Raw genomic sequence first — 15,047 nt, forward strand, 5'->3', positions numbered from 1 at the left:
TAAACATGGTAACTTCGGACCCAATATAAAAATTGTATGGTTTAAAATTTTGATAAAAATCATATGAATTTGACAAAATAAAATATTATAATTTATGTTTTCGTATCGACACAAATTATAACATAATAATTTTTATATTTTATACATGTTTTATATGAAACAAACATTATACGAATACGAATTAACCCATCTATGAAGCATGAACCCCAAACATTCTTATTTTATATGCAGTTGTTTATCACCGGTAACAATATATGCATTCCTTTCAGCAAGAAAATTGACTACTAAATTCCTCTTTCTTCTCCAAAATATCACAACCTAATCCGATATAGCTGCCATTGGTTTCAACCAGAACCCAGTATTTTTTTTTTGCAAACACGTCCTGTAAGATTTCCCCTGTTCTTCCTGCTACTATCACTTTCACTACTCTTGCCTCCAATTTCAACCAGAAGCACTCACTTTGATATTTGTTACCTATGTAATGTTAGTTATAACCAAAAGGGGCAAAAAAAAAAAACAAAAAAAGAAAAACAACAACAACAACAACAACTATCATTGTAGTGTAACGTTCTTCTAAGTTTTGGATTCTATCTATTGTTCAGTACTTCGTTTTTTGCTTTCAGGATTATTGTTGGAAAGAAGGTCAATGAAGAGATTCGGAGAAATCTAATAGAGGGGAAAGGACCAATTTGTCGTGTTCATGCAGGAAGCAGTTATCTCCCGATTGTGTCCTCCTCTTCATGCCAATAGCGAGAAGAAAAAATTTACTCGGGTAACAAAGGGCCATAACTAGTTGTTACAAAACAAAGCATTGCTATGTGAGTAATAATTCTCTAAAATTAAGTAGCAAATATACAAGAAATAAAGAGATTAAGTGAGGATATACTATAAGTGTTCCTAAATAAATAGCCTGAAACATAACTCTATCCTTACTCTACATGTTCTTCTCTCAGCTACCGAATTAAACACTAGTAAAAATATTTTTTGTTTCTCCTTTTCCCCTTCCATTCTTGCACTTTAATCTTTCTACAAAAGGGAAGCCTCAATTTCTAACTTACAGGTTACCACTCAATCTAGTGGGGTTGCAATGTCAATGAACTCAGTGTTTCTATCTTAATTTGTTGACTTAAAGATGAATAATGTATTCTACAGCATAATTGTGATTATGATTATTTATGACGATGATTCCTCAAAAACTTAGAAGTTGCTAGAATGATGAAGATTATATAGATTCCTTTTCTTTTTCTTTCTTTTTCTTTTAACAGGATAATTGAAGATCATATAGATTCCACCAAAAGAATTTTACATGCAGTTTGTGATGCTGTCTTTGCACATGTTACAGATTTTATAGGGGTATATGATACATATATATATATATATGTGTGTGTGTGTGTGTGTGTGTGTGTACCGCTGAGAGACCACTAACCTACTGGCCTTGAACAATGGAACTTGTGAATTTTTGCCTTCCAACATAAAAGCCATCAGTGAATGTTTGCTCCTGTCAACTTTCTTTGTCCCAAAGTAAGAAGCAACTTGTAATCCTGCATATTTCGATACATTAGAAGTGCTGAAACAAGCACAACAGATAATTTCATTTCACCGTCCTATTGTATGGACTTATTGTCACCTTTACAAAACTCTCCTGGCATAGTGTATAGCAAGAGGTTTGGCATCTTAGACAACTAGTAATTGAACTTTATGCAGGAAAAAAGTGAAACTTAACCGGCTCAGTTATAGCAACATGGCAGAGCAAAATAATGCAAAAAGTACCTGTACAATAGACTGTGCACAAAGCTTCCCTGAGAGAACAGCACCTTCCATTGAAGCTAAATACTTTTGCTTTGTGTAACCACCTGCTAGATAGAACCCCTCTATCAGAGATCTTTGCAAGGGGCAGCAGGGTTCACAATTTGGAACAGTTTTATATAAAGATCTGAAATGATAATTAGCTTTTAGTTTCAGTAGGAATCTAGTGACCAAGGTACAAATGTAAATTGATTTAAGGCCTGCAATCCATTTAATATAAGTGTACAGTTCCACATATAGATAAATGCATTCATGCATGCATGTGCAAACATATGTATGAAATGCTACTGAAATCCTGTTTAGAGATCGTATGAAAGTTTGTCCAAGATAGCATTAAAAGCTTCCATGAAAAATTTGAAATAAATATTTCTCACATGTTTCTAGCGCAATTATACTCTTTGATGCATCACTATATGAATATAAGGGGAAGCCATCACCGGCCATGCATTTTTCAGCCATGGCATAACATTTCAAGAAATGGCTTGGATTTGATTTTAAAAAAAAGTACTAATAAAGATTCTGAAAGAATGCACTCAATCTAACCTTGGTGTTTTAACAATATGATACTTTATGACTTTTGCTTTGCTCTGATCTGCAGAAATTTCATCAGGAAAGGGCTTTGCAAGTTCCTTCATTGTGGCATCAATAATTTCTGAGTCACTTCGTGCAATCCATTCTTCTGCAGGGGCAAAAGCTAACTCCAGCATGGATTGGTTTGGATTGTAATATTCCTGCATAAAACAATAAATCATTAAGTAGTGGTTGCATGCATGAATGAGGAGACAAAAAGCTAATTCAGTAAACCTCTTTTATATAACCAAAAAAATTATTAAAAGGGGGAGTAACAGTAATGTCTCTGCACCTATCATTTTATTCTTTTATAATTATTACTTTCTCAAACTTTCCTTTTCTCAATTCTCATGGAAGGTTGAGTTAAAATTACACTTCTATATCCAAGCGTTCTTTGGATTTGACAGTTGCCAATAATTAATAGGTTCCCCATCCAAGGCTAAGTCAATTTTTGTAAGTAATTTTCCCATGTTCATCAATACCAGTGACTTCAATAGGTTGCTTACCTTCTGCCTTAGATTGGGAAACAGGAGTTTGATGACTATTGGACACCTGATTACCGCCATTTGTTTCAGGCATTGCTTGGCTATCAATAGCAGAGACCATAGACTGGAAGTAATAATATCCCTACACTCTGGTTTCCACATTCTTATAAGCAAATAACTTTCTTCCTCAAAATTTATTCTAGTTCCATTTCTACATGAATATCATGAATTTAGAAAGACGTTTAGCAAAAATTCATAAAGCTACGATGCGGCAGGCAGATAACAAGCATGAGAGCTGAATATAGCAAAGAGGGGGAAAATTAAAGGGCTGATAGATTAAGGAGGAAGACCTGCTGAAGAGTAGATGATCATAGGTGTTCCTCAATTTCCTATCAAACCTGCAAATGGAGATAATCTATATCACTCAACCATGGGTTCTCATATTAAATTTTGGTGGGAAAGGTATAAATATATACATATTGCAGTCTTGAAACGCAAAAAAGATCTGAATATCATAGCACTATAGATAATAATGCATCTGTTTATAAGGGAATAGCACACATGTATCACTAAATTCATTTCATCAGTGAAGTGCAGTGAATTAATAAGAAATTAGGGACAAAAATGCTTGCTACAATAACTCTGAACAAAAATAAGGCTGCATTCTGAAGGGAGATCGGTGAACGGTGTTGGGGACAATGTAAAACCTAAAGGTTTTAACATTGGTCTAAACTTGTGATGCATGAATCCTTCATTTTTCTGGCTGCTCGTTGAAGTAGGAAACAGCTCCCAGCCATCTCCACTGAACAATTACCCCTCGCATGTGAATTTTGTCCATATTGGGCTTTGAGTTTAGCTCCACCCTGCTTATGAGCACTGAAAAGTACTCCACAATTTTGCCCTCTCATTGTGACTCTGCACACCATTGGCCACAATATAACCTCAAATGAACTACCCTTTTTCTGTATAACCTCAAATAAATCACCCTTTGTTTGTCCCATTTTCAATGGGAAAATAAGAGAAAACCATGGGATATTCAACCAAAAGCCCAAAGCTTATTAATACAGCTTAAAGATGCTGACATGAAAATAATAAAATTGCACCACATAACAACAATTGGAAACACATGCATGCTCTTCTAAACTACTCTTAAAAGTCTATGCAACCTAGAGAGTCATAGCACATGGCCAACACTCCTGCTTTTTGCTTAGAGGGCATTTCAAATGAAGGACATAATGTAAATGATGAGCAATATCTTTTGTGAAGGGCTGAAAAACATATACCAGTCCTTCATTTCTCCAGCACTGTTCCGATGTGGGACTCTATACCCTAGGTGCTCTCAACTGGATTATAATATGCTGCATCAGCACTCAACCATTCAGCTCATGGTCAAGATCAATACCCACATATTATAGTTTCTTCCCCTAACACTTCTTTTAAGTTTCCATGTTAAATCAGTTGAAAAGATATCAATAGAAGTCAACAGGATGTACTTACTTCAAACAACATCTGTATGAAGTGCAAAGATTTAGAAAAGGTTTGGGGGAATGAGACAGACCAATAACAATACCAATGAATTGTTTGAATAAACAATAGAATTTGTTACTAACTGTGGAAAAACTAAGAAATTAAACTGTGTGAAAAACTAAGAGAAAAAACTGAATATATATTAAAAAACTGCTCATAAACAATTATACAAGAACCTTAGGTTTATATACAACTAACCAGGGGTTAAACTAGGAAACTAAATCTTTTTAAAAAACTGATCCCATAATTGAAGGATTATCTATCCTAATTTTTTATCCTTAATTCTAGAGATACAAATACTTAATTTTAGAGATACAAATATAAATATACAGATTACAATATTACAACCAGCTGTAAATAAGTGTTTTTCCACGCTCCCCCTCAAGCTGGTGAATAGGTGTTTTCCATTCCCAGCTTGGAAATAATTTCTTGAAATATTGCACTGCTGAGACCTTTAGTCAACACATCTACAAGTTGACCCTTGGTTGATACATAAGGTGTACAAATCAACCCACTGTCTAGTTTCTCCTTTATGAAATGCTGATCTACTTCAATGTGTTTTGTTCTGTCATGTTGCACAGGATTGTATGCAATGCTTATTGCAGACTTGTTATCATAGTAGACTCTTATTGGTCCATCCCACTTGATCTTCAAGTCTTCTAGGATAATCTTTAACCATAATAGTTCACAAATTCCTTGAGCCATTGCTCTGAACTCTGCTTCAGCACTTGATCTTGCTACCATATTTTGTTTTTTACTCCTCCAAGTCACAAGATTACCACCTAAGAAAGTACAGTAGCCTGAGGTGGATCTTCTATCAATTACTGAACCTGCATAATCAGCATCTGTATATACTTCTAGAACTAGTCCTGAATTTCTTTTGAATAAGATACATTTCCCAGGATTGGCCTTCAAATAGTGCAATATAAGGTAGACAGCCTATAGGTGCACTTCTTTAAGACTATGCATAAATTGACTTACCACACTCATAGCATATGCTATATCAGGTCTAGTATGTGAGAGATAAATGAGTCTTCCAACTAACCTTTAGTACATCTCTCTATCTATAGCAGCATCTTCATTAGCTTCTCCAATTTTATGATTAGGATCTATAGGGGTATTTGCAAGTTTACATGTGAGCTTCCCAGTTTCCTTCAAAAGATACATCACATATTTCTGTTGTGAGATAAAAATACCATGCCGTAAGTGAGCTACTTCAATTCTTAGGAAGTACTTCAATCTCCCTAGCTCTTTTATCTCAAATTCTCTAGCCAAACACTGTTTTAGAGATTCTCTCTCTTTTTCATCATCCCCAATTACAATTATATCATCAACATACACTAATAGAACTGTGACTCCCTGAATCAAAGTGCTTGATACACAATGTGTGATCTCATTGACTCTGTTTATATCCCATCGCTAGCATCACTTTGGCAAATCTCCCGAACCAAGCCCTAGGAGATTATTAAGGCCATATAAAGCTTTTTTCAGCTTGCATACTTTGTTTGCTTCTAGATGACCTCCAAATCCCGGTGGAACCTTCATATATATTTCTTCTTCCAAATCACCATGTAGAAAAGCATTCTTTACATCAAATTGTTGAAGCTACCAATTGTAATTTGCAGCCAATGATAATAAAATCCTAATTGTATTCATCTTGGCAATTGAAGCAAAGGTTTCCTGATACTCCACTCGATAGGTTTGAGTGTAGCCCTTAGCCACTAACCTGGCTTTATACCTTTCAACAGTACCATCCACCTTGTATTTTACAATGAAAACCATTTACAACCCACTGGATTTTTTCCTTTAGGCAACTCTACCAGTTCCTATGTCTTATTTTTCTCTAAGGCCTCCATTTTTATTTTCATGGCTTGCTTCCATTTCTCACTGAATAATGCCTCAGATAATGTAGTTTGAACAGAAATAGTATTTAGGCTCACAAGAAAATTTTTGTGGGATAGTGAGAATTTTTCAAATGACACAAAATTAGAGATTGGGTATAGTGGATGCTTAATACATTCTCGGGTTCCTTTCTTAATGGCAATAGATAGATCATAATCACTAGCTATAATTTTAGGAAATTCATGCTCATTTTGAGAGACAGAGTCAAAAACTGTAGTTACCTTCTTTCCAGAGTTAGGATCAGGTTCTTGGACTACCATTGGTTCAAGATTTGGAACTTTCCTTCTTGAGTACACTTGTAATTCCTTCATAGAATCAAGAACAATATTATCCTTTGTCACATCTTCTGTATTTGGAATGAGTTCAGACTCAAATTCAATATTTGACTTGGGCTCAGCAAAAACAGGCTTTGACTCAGAAGAATTAATGGGTGAAAATGTCAAGGAAGAGGACAAATCAAGCAAAAAGAAGTCTTTATCCTTATCTTCCATGAATGAAGTCTCCCATGAAGATAAGATTGAGTAAAAAATAGTTTACTTTCTTCAAAAGTGACATCTGTAGACACATAAAATTTTTTGGTAAGAGGATGATAACACTTATACCCTTTTTGAGTTGATGAATACCTCACAAAGATACACTTAATCGCTCTTGGATCCAACTTTCCCCTATTATGACTGTGAACATGAACAAATAACGTATAACCAAATATCCTAGGTGTGAAGTTATTTGTGGTATTAAGGTTGTGATAGAATTGTGAGAGTAATTCTATAGGAGTTTTAAATCCCAAAACCCTTGAAGGTAACCTATTTATAATGTGTGTGGCAGTGAGAACAACTTTCCCCCAGTAAGATTTGAGTACATTTGCTTGAAAAAGGAAGGCTCGGGTTGTGGCTAGTAAATGGCTATTTTTACTCTCTACTACTGTATTCTATTGTGGAGTATTAACACAAGATGACTCATAGATATCCCCTCCTTTTGGAAATAAGTGGATTAGACTCTGGTTGAAATAGTCTCTTGCATTATCAGACCTAAATCTCTTGATTCTCACTCCAAATTGATTTTGGATCATGTTTTGAAAGTTTAAAAACACATTATTCACGTGTGATTTGGATTTAAGTAAAAAAATCCAAGAGACCCTGGTACAATCATCTATGAATGAAACAAACCATCTTGCACCAGAAATGTTAAGAATTATAGAGGGACCCCAAATATCACTGTGAATCAAGTAAAAGGGAGTAAAACTTCTTTTGTTACTAATTGGAAAAGACACACGTCTGTGCTTTGCAAGTTCACAAACATCACAATGAAAATCTTCTTCACTTAATCCTTTGAACAAAGAAGGAAACTTGTTTCTCAAAGTTTCAAAAGAAAGATGTCCAAGACGAAAATGATAAAGCCAAATTTTATCTTTATTGGAAGATTTTTCATAAAGAAATGACAAAGGTAAACTATTCTTGATATTACTTGTGTTATTTGATGTCTCAAGATAGTATAGTCCATCCTTCCCCTTAGCAAGTCCAATCCTCTTCCCCGGACTCCGGTCCTGAAATTCACAATAAGAGGGATAAAAAGTCACTTTGCAATTCATATCTCTGGTAAGTTTTGTATAGTTATCAGATTAGTAGACAATCTAGGAACATGAAAAACATTTTTTAGAACAAATGAGGGATTAACTTCAACATCTCCTAATCTTGCCACTGTAGTAAGTGAACCATCTGCAACAACAATTTTCTTATTACTAGTATACAGGGTATATGTACTAAACTTCTATGAGGAATGTGTCATATGGTCTGTGACTCCTGAGTCAATGACCCAAGAACTCGTAATAGGTTTAACCGCAACATTTAATCCATAAGAACCAGAAGCTTTACCTGAACTAGAGACCTTACCCAAGGAACATACCACAGTAGGCTTTTCAATGGTTTTCAATAGGTTTCTCAGCTTTTCAATCTCTTCTCTGTCGAACTCTCCTTGTTTCTGAGACATCTATAGTACTCCGGTGATTTTCCCAGTTGACATTTCCTCAAATTGGGTGGTAGTGATATCTTTTTTTAAACTGAAACAAGTCTTAAGATATAACCAAAAATGACTCTTAGCAATGAAGGCTAAAGAAGGGAAAAATAGAATAGCTATGAAAGCCTTAACAAGGTTCGACAATGAAGTCCTAAACAGGGTTCGACAATGAAGATCTAAAATAGAAGTCAGCAATGAAGGCTAAAAATTTTGCTTCCCAAGAAGAGCCTAAAACTCTGATACCATGTGGAAAAACTAAAAAATTAAAATGTGTGAAAAACTAAGAAAAAACTGAATGTATATTGAAAAACTGCTCATAAAGAATTATACAAGAACCTTAGGTTTATATACAACTAACTAGAGGTTAAACTAGAAAACTAAATCTTCTTAAAAAACTGATCCTATAATTGAGGGATTGTCTATCCTAATTTTTTATCCTTAATTCTAGGGATACAAATACTTAATTTTAGAGATACAAATATAAATATACAGATTACAATATTACAATCAGCTGTAAATAAGTGTTTTCTCACACTAATCATATGTGAACATTGAGAACTGGAACTCCAACTAATTTATCTAATTTCTTGAAGTATGAAATCTCTCTCCAATCTTCAGGCAAAAGTAGCTTGAGGATATCAACTGACAAGTTCTACATCCATCAGCTGTTCTACATCCATCAGCTATTATTAGAAAAGCTGGTAATCTAGTAAAGCTAAATAGTACTATTCAATAGGAAACAGAGTATACCTGGAGTTGCAATTACGTAAGCATCTCCTTCAATTGTATTGAAGAAAACTCTTCACAGTTCCATCATCATTGAGCTCTATTTTCTTTATTCATGAATTAAGCCGGACCTCACCACCCAGTGATTCAATATGATTAACAATAGGCACGCAAAGCCTCTCAGTAGGGTGTCCATCCAAGAATGCCATCTTTGATCCATTTTTCTCCTGTTGTTGGATTTTCATACATTCTTAGCAAGCTAGTGTAATGTTGTAACAGCTTGTTTTCCTTCTATTTTGTATAACCTTGACTGTATAAAAATGAATGAACATGACTATCCAATAAATGTATATTCAATGAACCTTACTTGCAGTACAAATTACAAAAGCATCACCACCTGTAGATGCTTCTAGATTCTAGAATATCAGAGTACACGAAAACATGCAATCTCAAAGTGATTGGAGAACATCCAGTGCGCCAAAATTAAAATTACCTGTCTGTTAATCTAACAATGATGTATTAATCGAGGTGTCCAAGTTTCATATTTATAGATTCCTTTGTGACACAAATAATGTCACTACCATTGACATATGGACATATGGCATAAGTTTTCTGTTATTTTGTTGCTGATTCTGTATCCAACATAATCAAGTTATAAATATAAAACCAGTGGGGCAGGCAAACAAGGGAACTATACCTGAAGAAATCGATTCAAAGCAATCAATATACATTGCATTGAAAGTTCATCGGGGTTAATGAAGTTCAGTGCCTTTGACATGGCAATAAACACCTCATCAGTCACACGATCAGGTATGCCCTGAAAAAGAAAATGATGAAACCAGTTTTCTTTATTTTTAATCATTTAACAAGTTTTTGCTACTTAAAGCAATTCATAGCAGATTCATTGACAATGACACATGGGCATTGTTTAAATGAATGTGCATGGGCATTGTTTAAATGAATGTGGAGGGTAATGCATGCATTAACTGATAGACTTTGCATCACCTACAAAAGTTCACTCTACTAAATATAACTCCACACAAGGCAACTTGGTTTCTAAAGTTTCTTTTCTTACACAATTTCATAAATTCACACCTCTCCCTCTCCCTCTTCCTTTTTCCATTTTCTTAGAGGCCTTCGGCAATACTTTTCTCCCATCTAAAAGTTTAGCATCATGATATTTCATGTTTCACTCATATAAAATGAAGCACCAGCACTAAAATCAATGGACAGTCATGCACACATTTAATACTATGAATATGGCACAGAAATGAGACTCCTCAGGGACCCCGAGTGACTTCAAACAAATCCAGGCGTAAGGATTGTTGCTCTATTATACTTGTACTCTTATGCACCTTTCTCAAGCAAGAAAAGTATCATGTATTTGGTAAAGGCTTAAAACTCTGTATCATACCCATACATGCATGCAACCACATGACAGCAAATTAATTGCGCCATTATATGAGCAAAGCTTAAAGTTGACAAGGCTCTTTTTGGGAAGTTTTTATCAGGATGAACTAAGCTCACCACTCAGACACCAGCCAAACTTGAAGCCATACCATTTATGTATGTGCTAATAGCCTTGAAAGGAGAATTTTGTCAAAAAAATAACCGGCATACCTGCTTTTTCATCCACTCTTTAACAGTTAAACCATCTTGGGCTTCAACATAAGGTTGTCCACCAAGCATTGCTGGTAAAAGTCCTATTGCAAACTTTACTTTCTCAGGCCAAGTCAGCATTTCATTGTTCTTCAAAATGGCCCATATCCCTTTCAGTTTACATTGATAGGAGATATAAGCAAAGTAGATGCAAATTGTAATTTTTTACTTTCATAGGTGTTAGTCCTGGCATTCAGCATCTGTAGAAAAAATTCCACATAAATTTAAATGATAAGGGCAAAACAAAGTTTCCCAATCACCCCGATGGGTCCAACAGTAATATGGATCAGACACATTCTAAAAGAGGAATGTAATTCAGCCCCCAACAAGGTATGGCTTCCTACATACATGGACAAGGCAAAAAAAAAATAATAATAACAAAAGCTGAGATCCATTCCTAGATCAAAACCTTACAGAACGAAAATTCAAGCAAACAATCTAGGGATTTGTATCAATCACACCAGAAAAAAAGATTAAAGAATTGAAACAGGGAACAAGCAAACATAGAGAAATAAGATATGAAGAGCTTTTGCGAATTTCCTACCATGGCTACCATGGCCACAACAAGAAGAAAACCCACCGTTGAAAGATCAAGAAATTATAATTGGTCATCCTCCCAAAACCCCTTACACCCAACCGTTATGAGCTGTTCTGATTCACATGCTCATTGGTAGACTTAGAAACACCAAAAGACTCATTTCCTATATGAAGAGCCTGGAAAGTTCATACGCAAAAGAGTGGGTTCATTAGAATCCGTTTTGGATTGAATATAATGAAACAGAGCCAATTTGATAAATGAAAACTTGATAAACCGAGGAAGTCAACATTCTGCCACAAGCTAGTGTAGTTCCAAAAGTGGCCCAACTCTCATAGTTCAAGATTTCAAGAAAGCAAAACAATAATCTTCAATTAAAAGGCATACAACTTAACATCAATTAGCAATAAGTGGAGAAACCTGTCTTGAATATGAGGTTGGTCCTAAGAAGCCCCAAATTAAACAATCTTGGATTACCAGGACCTAATAAGGACAACTAATGCTTCAGTCTTATGTTTTCTACTATGACAAACAATTAAAGGAAACTAAGGGAAAGGCGATGAGCAATTTGGGTGACTGACAATAAGTACACATAAATGGAAAGAACAAGCATCAATAGTAAACTGGAATATATTGACTAACCTATAAGATAGAATGGCAACAAGAGCGAAAAACTTGTTCCAACTATTAATTAATCATTTAGAACAAGGTGTTGTCCACAGCCAACCAATTAAATCAAAACAGGTACACAAACAGGCAGTTCTATTTTCCTACTGTTTGTAAAAGCAAAACACATTTTCATAGATTTGTGCAAACATATACAAACTTTAGTTACCATGTATTTAAGTTGTTTACCGTTTATGGGTGCAGGTAGAGCTTCTGGAAAATCAAATCGGCTGAACTCTCCAGGTTTATTTGGCATTGCAATATCATAGAATGCTCCTTCCATTGCAGCCGATCATTGATGCCAAGTTCTCCAAACAAGTTTTGCACATTTGGATAAGCTCCGACTTGCCAAATGAAAAGAAAAAATAAATAAAAAAGATGTTGAAATGTATCAGATAGTTCGGCACAATAAAACAGTCAGGAGATGAAGAAGAAAACAATAGGTGGAAATATTGTCCAAAATTTCCACAAACCTATGTCTTTACAACTTTCAAGTACTAAAAAGGAGGATGATAAAATAAAACAAAATAAAGAATCAAATCAATTACTGAACAAGAAATTTCAAATACAAGGGTAGATCCTTCAAAAATGTAAAGAGGAAGTCCAGATGGGGAAGGTTGAGAAAACAAAAAAATGTATCTATACTTACAGAATATATGTAGGCCTGTCTCATACCAATCTCCATCATCATCTCTCCATGCAGCCACCTGTTTAAAATAAGACCAAACTCTAATCTCTCACAGAAGACAAGGATAAGGGAAAAGAACACCTTAAACCACATAGGTATGCATGCCATGGTAAAAGCTTAAAATTTTTACAAGAAGCCATTTAAAGGTATTTTAATTGATAAAAAATCATCAATTTAGTTTAAACCAAAAGTTTTTTTTTTTCTTTTGCATGTGACTGGAGGCTTGAGAAAAGAAATTATCCACAGAAACTCAAGTTAGTCATTAATGCAGTTTAGTTTCACTGGTAAACATTATTTAATTTATGCTGCATGCCATAATTCAGCAAAATAACTAAAGCTTCCTTGAATAAATCTTGCAGTTAAAATTGTGTTGTCTTCATCAAAGATGAAGTGTAAGATATCTCCTCATATTATGCGCGATAAGATTTTAGAAATGAGAAGATGATACAATAATATAATAGGTGTAAATTTCTATGAAAAATAGTGCCAAAACCTTTCCACCTAGAACATCTCTTGCTTCTAATAACAGAGGTTTGTGACCTGCATCCGCTAAATACTTTCCAGTTGACAAACCAGCCAAACCTGCAAAAATTCAAAAGTGGCAAGTCTAGTCTAGTAGCAAAAACAAACTCAAGTGATGGATCATACATTAAATCTAGAACCCTGTAATGAACTAAGATGTCATTCATAAGACTAATTCCCAAAAAGATATACATGGCAAAGGCATGCAGAAAACACAAAAGGAACAAAATTTTAGGTATTAAACCAATATCAACCCAAGGCCAAAGGGCTATATTTACATTCTAACAATAGCTTTTAAGCAAGCAGATTCTTCTTTATCTATCAAACAAAAGCATATTCATACTGGAAAGTTAACCCTTGGAATTAGTAAAAGGAAACAAACAACATGTTTACATTCACAGACTCCTATGACAGAAGAATACCAAATTATTACCTAATTATTCTTGCATGCAAACCATCCAATTCTCACAAAGTACAGGGCCCTAAATTGGCACAGCCTTCTAATAAAACTAGATATGGTCACATCAGCAAATAAAATGTAAAATAGGAACATTTTGAACACAAAGTCACAATCCAATGACAGAGTATGAGACTCTCGACTGGAAAAATGTTAATAAATTTAGCTAAAAACCAAGGCAGAATGAAGTCTAGGCAAAAATTCAGTTCATCCGTATGAAAAAAATAAAAAATAAAAATAAAAACTTAAGAAATTTAGCTACAGCAATGGCACAAAGAAGCCACCAAAAATTCAAAAGGTATAGAAAATGGATTTCCTAAAGGACAAAGAAAACAAATATCAGAATTAAGAGAAAATTCATTCCTGCACCAGCAATTATGACTTTCAATGGCTTAGCTGGACGGGGAGCAGAATGAAAAGAAGCAGAAAAAGAAGCAGCCTCCAAAAATTAACAGTACTCTCAAGCTCTGGTCTTAGATAATCTATGCAAACTACCTGGCTCATAATAATAAAACAAGTAACTCTCACTATTACAAAAGGGTAAGGTTATCCAAACATTCATCAACAACAACCAACCTGCAAAGGACAAGCACCCTTACTTGACATCTTTTTAAAGGGAATTCTCAAGGTATTTCCCATGGATTCACCACTTCTAAAAGCTAAGACACTTCCCATGCTTATTGAATTGCTTTTAAAGTTTAAGTGCACAGCAGCAACACTGCCACAGAGACTCATTTTCTTCAAAACCAATAACCCAAAGTTCAGATCTTTATGACCCAATTCAACTGCAGCTGTTGCAAATAAGCAAAATCAAGAAATGGTTAATTGTAGTTTATCAACATGAAGAAGAAGAACACATAAAACTATCATAAACAGAAAGCAAAATAAACCCTTTTTTGCCTTCACAAATCCAAGCACAAAAAAAAAAAAAAAAAAACCACTTGCTTCAAAAAGAGGAGAAAAGGGTGTTGAGATGCAAATTGAACACCACCAAAGCAACTAAAAAGAACCCAGAGAAGGAGTAGATTGAATTACAGAAAAGATTACTAAAATACTTGACTTGCCTTAGTAATAGAAACTTAGAAGTTAGGACAGCGAGCTAGGACAGCCAGAGGAAGTGGTGGAAGTGACATTAACGTGTACTAGTATTTTTAAGGCTTGAGAGTTCGGGTTTGGCCTAACCGAAATACAGGTAAACATGACATAAATCATACAAAACGCTTTAGGCGGATTGCTATTTTTGGGGCTGGTTGCTGTTTCAGGAATATTCTTCAACATTTTGTCTCCATTTTCTTTAGCATATAGATGCAGTTCTACCAAATACTAATGAGTACTTTTGTATTTATTATTTTATATTTCATATTATTCTAATAATCAAACATATAAATAATAAGAGTTCATTTAATTAGGCGCACATATGCTGATTTAATTTTTGAACATTCTAAGTTTAAGAAAAGTTATACGTGTAATATGCTCCTTAAATGAGTTAGA

The 15,047-nt window shown here is 34.6% G+C and overlaps 1 pseudogene across 1 annotated transcript; it reads right to left on the bottom strand.

The window, feature by feature from the left end:
* Positions 1–49: 49 nt before the first annotated feature.
* On the bottom strand, positions 50–14,868 carry LOC111279750 (15-cis-phytoene desaturase, chloroplastic/chromoplastic-like; annotated as a pseudogene). Its single transcript, XR_016334534.1, has 13 exons — positions 14,621–14,868; positions 14,156–14,347; positions 13,071–13,159; positions 12,539–12,596; positions 12,079–12,233; positions 10,650–10,798; positions 9,727–9,846; positions 9,054–9,256; positions 8,844–8,945; positions 3,199–3,260; positions 2,350–2,561; positions 1,771–1,933; positions 50–1,541 (listed from the first exon to the last, which is right to left on the bottom strand). The product of XR_016334534.1 is annotated as a 15-cis-phytoene desaturase, chloroplastic/chromoplastic-like (transcript).
* Between the last annotated feature and the right edge of the window lie 179 nt (positions 14,869–15,047).

This window comes from Durio zibethinus, chromosome 27 (genome assembly GCF_047325235.1).
Source record: "Durio zibethinus cultivar Kanyao isolate XHJ-2024 chromosome 27, ASM4732523v1, whole genome shotgun sequence".
NCBI classification, from domain to species: Eukaryota; Viridiplantae; Streptophyta; class Magnoliopsida; order Malvales; family Malvaceae; genus Durio; species Durio zibethinus.